The 7603-nt window shown below is 48.0% G+C and overlaps 1 protein-coding gene across 1 annotated transcript in view; it reads right to left on the bottom strand.

The window, feature by feature from the left end:
• CCDC61 (coiled-coil domain containing 61) overlaps positions 1–7603 on the bottom strand; it is a 30181-nt gene extending 22578 nt beyond the window's left edge. Inside the window, exon 1 of the mRNA XM_082263583.1 lies at positions 7498–7603. The gene's annotated coding sequence lies outside the window, so the exon portion shown is untranslated. The remainder of the gene's footprint in view (positions 1–7497) is intronic.

The following is a 7603-nucleotide window of genomic DNA, read 5'->3' on the forward strand; positions in this document are numbered from 1 at the left end:
GGCTTTTGAAGGAAAAAAGGAAAATCCTTTGGGTTTGGAGAAGGTAATGTTTAGGTCATTTTAACATTGATGTAAAAAAGTTCCTGTGGAGCTCCCAGTTCTATAGTTGAGGCATACAGTTGCCACGAAGAGTGTTGCACTGATTTGCCATCTACGCAGGTTTGTTCAAACAAGGATGGCTTTCTCACTGTGCTGGTAGGGATTGGGAACAAAAGAACCCAACCAACGTGTCATAGAAAATCCAGCTTTCTTATGAGGTTTATCTCTCTCTCTCTCAATTTGTCATAAGACGGTTAATGGAGGAGAAATGTGTTAAGGGTCATGTCAGCCATGTTGGAACTGATGTTTAACCACTTAAGCCCCGGAAGATTTTACCCCCTTCCTGACCAGGGCCTATTTTGCGATTTGGCACTGCGTGACTTTAACGGACAATTGCGCGGTTGTGCGACGCTGTACCCAAATGAAAGAGCTTTCTTTTGGTGGTATTTGATCACCTGTGCGATTTTTTGATCATGCGCTATAAACAAAAAAAGAGCGTCAATTTTGCAAAAATAACAATATTTTTCACATTTTTTTTATATGAAATTCCCCCAAAAAAATTTAAAAAACAAAATTTTTTAACATTTTCGGCCAATTTGTTTTATGCTACATATGTTAAAGCGTATTTTGATTGGTTTGCGCAAAAGTTATCGCGTTTACTAACAAAGGGAAAGATTTTTGTCATTTTTGTTGGTTTTTTTTTTTAACGCGTAATGGCAGCGATCTGCGATTTTTTTTTGCGGGACTGCGACATTGCAGCGGACAGATCGGACCCTTGACTGACATTTTTGGGGTTACCAGTGACATTTCTACAGTAATCAGTGCTATACATATGCACTGTTACTGTAAAATTACACTGGCAGTGAAGGGGTTAACTTTTTTGAGAGGGAGGGGTTATGTGTGTCCCTAGGGGCGTGATTCTAACTGTGATTGGCTATGGCTTGAGGTGTAGGAACAGTGATCAACGGTCCTACATAGTAGAACCGTATGATCACTATTCCTACACAGGGGAGAATGACAGGCGGCTTAACATCAGCCGCCTGCCTTTCTCCCTCTGCACCGACGATCGCCGAGTTACCGGCGGACATCGGGTCCGCCGGTCACACGTGCGGGGGGGGTCTGTGACCGCACGGGAGCACGCCTCCGGGGCCGCGCGATCGCTCCCTAGACCCTCACAGGCTACCGACGTAGTACTACGTCGCTCTGCCTGTGAGGGGCTGACTGCCGACGTAAATAGTCGTGCGGCAGTCGGCAAGTGGTTAACATCAGTACTTGACATGCATCAAGTAAAGTCAGAACTCGCTAGGTTTCATGCCCATGGCTGCAGGGCTTCCATAATCACCTTCCTGGTACCCGCAGCTGCTGTGAACAGCTGAATTAGAAGATGCAGCTGCAGGCGGCTGTGACAGAATTGTGTAAAGCACTTGCAAGGTCAGATGCTCTGAATGCACATTACCTGCATTCAGAGCATGTGTCTACGCGTGCTTTACACAACCCCCAGCTCATAACCCCATCTTCTAATTCATCTCAATAGGCAGCTGTATGCAGCAGCTGCGTGTCCTGGGAAAGGAGTATGCAGGAGCAGCACAGCTGTGTGTGTATGAGAGCCTGTTTATATACATGCTAGGGGTAATTGGACAGAATTTATCAAAACCTGAGCAGCCAGAACCTGGAGCAGTTGTGAAAGGTGACCAGATTCTATCTTCAGTTTGTTGAGTCAAATTGGAACTAAGGCCACTGAATTAAAGCGGAGTTCAGGCCTCAAATACCTTTTTTAACTAAAAATACCCCTATAATACTAATCCATCACCCTTTACAGAACCGCTATTCTCATACTTACAAGGTGTACAGTATTGGATTTTAGTCAAAATCTTACTTTTAAAAATGCTGTCTGGGAGCGGCCATCTTGGATGTGGGCATCTGAAGCCGCAGTGTAATCTGCTGTGTCCTTCTTCATGATTTCAGGGAGTGTTCTGGGAGTTCTTCCTGATTCCAGCCTCCTGGGAGTGACGACAAACAGCTCCCAGGATGCAATGCAAAGGCGGAAGTGATGTCGGTGGCCGTGGCCACAGAGGGGGGGAGAAGGAGGAAGTACAATCAAAAATGCCCTGAAAATAAGGTAAGGGACCCCCGAAAATTTTGAAAATGCCCAATTGTTGATCAGCATAGCGAGCACTCCAAGAATCACTAAAGTTGCAAAACAGGCCGGAACTCCACTTTAATAGTGGTTATAAACCCTTACATTACCCCAGAGAAGAGACAGGCCTCTGGCCTGTTTACCTACACCTGTCTGTCCCCTACATTCATGCAAAGTGCAGAATTTACACAGGATCTCTTCAGCTCTGAAAATCAGAAGTTACACTCTGCAGAGTTCAGTGAGGGGACATCTGAGCCCTGACTAGAGGGAAGGGACACATTCCGTTTCATACAGCACACAGGAACAGAGTGGAGACTGTCAATCACAGGCTGTGTGCTGGGGCTCCCTCACGTCACTTTTTTTTCTTGGTGTTAGAAAAATTAATCAAAAGTGACTCAAGCTGATAGTAGAGGAGCAAGGCAGCAGACAGAAATGGCAGAGGCCCCTTTCACACTAATAGATCGATCGAGTCAGTCTGTCAGTTTTTCAGGCGGACTGGATCGGACCTTCCAGTGGATTTGACTGACACCTGCTGAGATCCAATCCGATCCAGCTCACTAAAAAAAGACAGATGGGGATCCGTTTTCCATACATCTGACGGATTGGATGACCGTCGGATGGAAATGCACAGGCGGTCCGGTTCCATCTGACAGCCCATAGAGGATAGCAGGCTGTGTCCGTGTCATAGACCTGTCATCCACCCGCTCAGCAGAGAGACTGCCTGCTGAGCGGATGGATCCTCTGGTGGACTCTGCCAGTTTGAAAGTGGCCTTAGTACTCTAGTGCTAAGGATTGAGACAAGTTCTGCTTTAACTAAACAAACTTAAGATAGAATCCGATTGGTCACCATGCACAGCTGCTTCAGTTTTGATAAATTCTCCCCAATAACTCCTAGCATGTATATAAATAAGGTCTCATACACACAGATGTACTGCTCCTACGTAATCATTTCCCAGGACCCGCAGCTGCTGCGACGTGCCGCCCATTGAGATGAATTAGAAGATGGGGTTCCGCGGGGGGGTTGCATAAAGCACACGTAGACACATGCTCTGAATGCAAGTAATGTGCATTCGGAGTGAACATACTTTATAGAGAGATATATTTTATGTCGGAGGTTTACAACCACTTTAAAGCTGTCAGCTGATCAGCCTCTAGTGGCTCTAATTTTAGGTACAATGCCTAAAATTGGAGAGCAACTCAGCGTGTACAGAGGGTTCAGGGCCGTCTTTAACGCAGGGCAAAAGGAGCAACTGCCCAGGGCCTAGTCATTATTTGGGGGCCCAAAGCATCTGCCCCTTGGGCTGCCACAGCTCAGCTCTGGTCATATGCTGGCTGCTCGCTAATGTCACTTGACATCGGACAACATGCTGTGAGTAGCATTTGGGACAGAAGAAAACTCTGGGAGGAGAGCCTTGTTCTTGGGCAGAGTGGAGCTCTGTACTTGAATCCTCGGGCGGAAGCTCTGAATTAAAATCGGGGGTGGGAGGAGGGGAGGAGTGGAGCTCTGTACAGGAATCTGAGGGGGGAGGAGAGCCATGCACCCCTGCACTCTGCACCTACCTCACTCCTGCACCCTGAACTCTCTACATATCGCACCCTTCAACCCTGCACTCTGTACCTAGTGTACCCCTGAAACCGGCATTCTGTACATAGTGCACCCTTCAACTCTGTATGTAGTACACCTTTCACCTATGCACTCGATGTAGTGCACCCCTCAACCGTGCACTCTGATGCAGAGTTTATGATGTGCAGTAACCTCCTGCAACCAATCAGTGAGCAATAATGATTTGCAGTAACCTCTAGAAACCAATTACGGAGCAGTAATGATGTCCTGTGACCTCTAGCAACTAGTCAGTGAGTGGTAATGATGTGCAGTAACCTCTAGCAACTAATCAGTGAGCGGTAATGATGGGTCTTGTAACCTCTGGCAGCCAATCGCAATCGCTGCCGGATCTGCTGCAGTAAACTAATTTTGAGCCTAGCTGGGGGGGGGCCCCAAGAAAATTTTTGCCCAGGGTCCAATTAATATTAAAGACGGCCCTGAGAGGGTTTTACATAGCTTTACCAGCAAAAAGGGTGAGCCTTAAAGGATCTAGCAGGACTTCCATTTCTGTCTAAAGTTCAACTTTAATACCCCTTGGCGCTGGCTCTTTAAGGGCTTTAGAATGCCGGGAGGCGGGACTTACGGCCACATGATCGGAAAACCGATCGCAAGCAGCGATCGGGAGGGTTCCACTAGCCACCGGTCACTGTCCTGAGAGGGCGCACAATGCAAACTCTCGGCATAGCTCTATTGGCGCAAATATGCAGCCACTTGGAGCCAAGGCCCAGCCACCAAGAGGCTGCATATTTGCATGTTCTCGGCACCTTAGTACCTGTCTGCCATCTTCTACTGAACGTACACTGGGCTGTGCATTCCAGCTGTGCCAGAAAAATGGACTCCTGTGTGCATAGTGCATACATGATGTCATTCCCCCACCAGCCAGACAAGAGGCTGAAAACCCAGGACCCGTAAGTGGCTAGGGAGATGACAGTGGCCGGCAAAGGATGCAACTTCCACAACTGTGGAAGGGGGAGGTGAATATTTTGGGGGATTTTAAGTAGGGTTACACATATACAGTTCTTTTTTACTGACGAGTACCGATACTTTTGGTAAAGTACTCGCCAATACTGAGTACTGTCGTCTTTGGGGTGCGATTCAAACCCATACAAAATGAATAGGCTCACATCGCACTGCAAAGAATTGCATTCGATTTAAACAGGATTGCGATGCGATTCCTGCAGTTCACCGCATCGTTCCAGTGTGAACCCAGGTGATTTATTTTATATGGGCTCAAATTGCACTGCAAAGGTATCAGTTTTCAGGTATCGGAGTATTTGCACGAGTACCTATGCAAATGCTCGATATCGGTATTGGTGCAACCCTAGTTTTAAAGTGGTTGTAAATCCTGAACATTTTTTATCTTAATAAAAAATGTTTAGGTGTCAGCATCCCCCCCCTCCATTTTTTTTACTTACCTGAACCCTCATTCGATCCAGCGTTGTGCACGTCTGCAGCTCCTCTCCACGCACTTCCAGGTCTTGCTGGCATTGGCCTCCAGTGCTGTCAATCAAAGCCTGTGATGAGGGGGCAGGGCCAAGTCCCGCTTCTGAGCACGCACGAGTGCCCCCATGGCATTGGGCAGAGAGGAGGGGCCAGGAGCACTGGTGTCTGCCGAAAACTCCAACTCGCCAAAATCTTCAACCACGTCACTTCCGATGACTCTCCAGCAGGAATAATTGGAGATTGACGAGTTGCTGTTTTCACAGAACACCAGAAGCCAATACACTACAGTACACGCTATAATGAGTGGACATGGTTAGTCCGCTGCTACTAACCAATAGAGATGGGCTCGGCGTGTTCGAGTCCCTACGTGCCTGATCCAGTCTGGAAGTGGACACTGCACTCCATTAATCACAGGCACTGAGACAATTCCTGATCTGTGCAGCGGCGGATTGGGAAATGTCTCACTGCCTGTAATTAGCAGAGTGCAGTGTCAGCTTCCTGGCTGGATCGGGCACGTGGGGACCCAAACACGCCCAAGCTCATGTCTACTAACCAACAACATGGCTGCCGCCAAGGCGGCGACAACTTTTTTTCCTCCTTACCCAGTGTTGTGCCGAAAACTCCAACTTGCTGAGATCTCCAACTATATCATTTCCGGTGAGTGTACACCAGGAATAATTGGAGATCTCGACCATTTGGTGTTTTCACAGAACACCAGCAGCCTTTACACTCTGGTACATGCTATAATTAGTGGAGATTGTTAGTCCGCCCGCTAGTTGGCGCCACCTTGGAAGCAGCCCATGTTTTTGGTTACTAGCAGGCGGACTAACAATCACCATTGATTATAGCATCTACCGGAGTGTAAAGGCTGCTGGTGTTCTGTGAAAACACAAAGTGGTTGAAATCTCCAATTATTGCTGGTGTACACTCACCGGAAATAACATTGTTGGAGATCTCGGCAAGTTGGTGTTTTCAGAAGAACACTGGTGTGCTGTGAAAACAGGCAACTGGTTGTGTACTTTAGTGCAGTGCTCCCCAACCTTTTTATCACCGTGGCCCGGTCAACGTTTGATAATTTTTCTGTGGCCCGCTGGGGGGGGGGGTCAATGCACAGTGACCACAGCGTGCCCCCAAACAATGCACAGTGCCACAGCAATGCCCCCAATCAATGCAGAGTGCCACAGCATTGCCCCCAATCAATGCAGAGTGCCACAGCATTGCCCCCAATCAATGCAGAGTGCCACAGCATTGCCCCCAATCAATGCAGAGTGCCACAGCATTGCCCCCAATCAATGCAGAGTGCCACAGCATTGCCACCAATCAATGCAGAGTGCCACTGCAATGCCCCCAATCAATGCAGAGATGCCAGCGTTCCCCCCCCTGCCGTGAGACCCGTGCACTTACCTCATGGCAGCTTCTCTTCAGTCCCCGCGTCTCGAGTCCTCCCGCCTCCTCCTCGGCCAATGGCATGGGGTTTGCCTTTCGGCCAATCAGGAAGCGGGAGGACCCGCTCCCTGATTGGCCAGGAGGAGGATCCGTGTGACAATAGCGAATTTTCATTCGCTATTGTCACTCAATGGGCGGCTCGGGCGCACTGCTCTGCTCCCCGGCCGCCATAGTAAAATAATTTAAAGTTCCTCGTGCGGCCCGGTACCGGTCCGTGGCCCGGGGGTTGGGGAACATTGCTTTAGTGTATAGGCTGCTGGTGGTCTTTGAAACAGCAACTCATTGAAATCTCCAATTATTGCTGCTGTAGAGTCACCAGAAGTGATGTGATTGGAGATTTTGGTGCGTTGGAGTTATTATTATTATTATTAAGGATTTCTATAGCGCCAGCAATTTACAGCAGGTAAGTATAGAGATGTTATTTAAAAAAAAAAAAAAGATTACCTTTACAATCACTTTAAGCTGTGAAAGTGAAAGCTAGAATCTGATTGGTTGCCATGCACAGCTGCACCCACTTTTAGTAAAATCCCCTCATTGTCTTAGGAAGTAGCGAAGCCAGGAGATCACAATGACAGCCAGGTAACCAACAGTTTTCAAAGTCATGATCTGCAATGGCAGCCTCCATATTCCCCTCAGCATTGCCATGAACAGGTCAGTGTGGGATTTGTAGTTCTTTAGGCTGTAGAAGGCTTATAGGCCAGTCTATCCATTCACAATCCTGTCTGTAGGGAGAGGAAGAACCTGACAGGGACTAACACAAGCAGACACATACAGCAGTGACAACACAGACTATGCATCAACAAAACCACCAGAAACCCTCATTACTCACCTCTTCTCTTCCCTTTCCTGTACCAACTATCCCTCAGTCAGTTAAACCGCCGGTATCCCCAACAACACCGCCCTCTATTCCCATTGGACCACCTACAAAGCTTCCG

Source organism: Pelophylax lessonae (genome assembly GCF_965119305.1).
Source record: "Pelophylax lessonae genome assembly, chromosome: 7".
Lineage (NCBI taxonomy): Eukaryota > Metazoa > Chordata > Amphibia > Anura > Ranidae > Pelophylax > Pelophylax lessonae.